Raw genomic sequence first — 1,600 nt, forward strand, 5'->3', positions numbered from 1 at the left:
TAGCATGATGATTTTAGGAAAGATTAGTACCAAACTTATAATCACAAACATCTTAATTTGAATGTATTAAAAATAACATTTTAACAAATTTATTTCCAAGACAAATCTTTTCTTTTCCAAAATAATAATATCAAGGTAAAACTTAACGTAAGTGGCAATACCTTCCAATAGTCTTCTCCAATTTTCCCTTCCTCGAGATCTAGTTTGGATTGAATCCAAACAAAAATTCTATTCGTGAGAATAACTCCCTTGGAGTTTCATGGGTCCTTGCCCGTGATTTTAAAAAAATATTGGTTAGTTTTATTACAATAAGTTTTTTTTCAACGATTCCATCTCAATGTCTTTTATACACCGAGAATTAGCGTCCATGATTATCCATTAGAGGTTTCATTAGGTCAATACAAATTAAAATTATTAAGACTTTTAGGGACACATTACCTTTCTTTTACTCTCCTTGGTACATCTTATACAAACCCAAATTACCCCTTGGAATTTGCAGTTGAGAATTCCTTTAAAAGATTATATGGAGAAAATGAATAAAGTCATATTTTACGAATGGAGCTTTTTGTTGCCAATTCATGGGATGATGGCGTACTAGCTGCCTTTATTATAAAAATATAGTACCTAGGAATCCATGATGAGTACTTTCTTGATGGTATTCACATCTTCGTTTGTAATCCTAGTACTTGTCATTCCGTTTGTAGTGATTGTGTCCACAGTGTTATTGGCAACTCCTGACTCTGCGATCTTCATACCCTTCTTCTTCAGGGCCATGGTCTTTAATTGCGAGATCCTAAAGGGGATTTTTGGCAAGAGAGCTTGGGTTCGTCGCAATTGGATTGATGGGGGATGGCATTCACTAGGAATTTAGAAAAATCAAGAAGAGTCTTGATTCCACAGGAAATTGGGGCAAAAGGGATAGAGGATTCAATTCTAAGAGCCTACAAGCTATCCTCCTTGTCTTTGTGACGAGAATTCCCAACCTTGTGTTTCTCTTATCCCACTCCCTCTTACTCTATACTCTTGAGAAGAGCCTCTCCTCTCTTGTTTGGTCTACTCTCCAATGGCTACTCATCCCTCGTATTTATAGCTAAATTGAAGAATAAGGGTTGTGGCCAAGAAGAGGAGCTCTTTATGGAGGGTATATTGGAAAATCAGCAATCTAGAAGCTTTCAAGATACAATCTGATGCTAGTGATTTGATCTTTGAGGTCTAAAGAGGCTACCAGAGATACCATGACTGATTTGCCTAGCTCTTGGATAATCTTGCTTCAATCGAAGCCTCTCGTCGAACTAAGAAGAGGGGGAGATTGTTGGAGTTATTTGATGTGATGTAGGAGGAGAATTCTGGATTTTTCGCATGCAATCAGGATCTCCAATTTAAGGAGAATTGATGCGCCATTTTTTACTTTTAAAAAGGGGGGAGCCTATTCATTGTCTTTTAAAAAGGTAAAATGCTTGACAACTCAAGCATTTTACCTTTGTTCCACTCCTCGATTCTCGCCATGGCTTATAAACCTTACTTCCCAAATATTTCATCCTTTTGATTGCACGTGACCTTCTCTCTAGATAACCTACATTCACCTATGAGGGTAGAAGAA

This window comes from Lygodium microphyllum, chromosome 2 (assembly GCF_053477565.2).
Source record: "Lygodium microphyllum isolate KBCC chromosome 2, Lygodium_microphyllum_v1.1.10, whole genome shotgun sequence".
Taxonomy (NCBI): domain Eukaryota; kingdom Viridiplantae; phylum Streptophyta; class Polypodiopsida; order Schizaeales; family Lygodiaceae; genus Lygodium; species Lygodium microphyllum.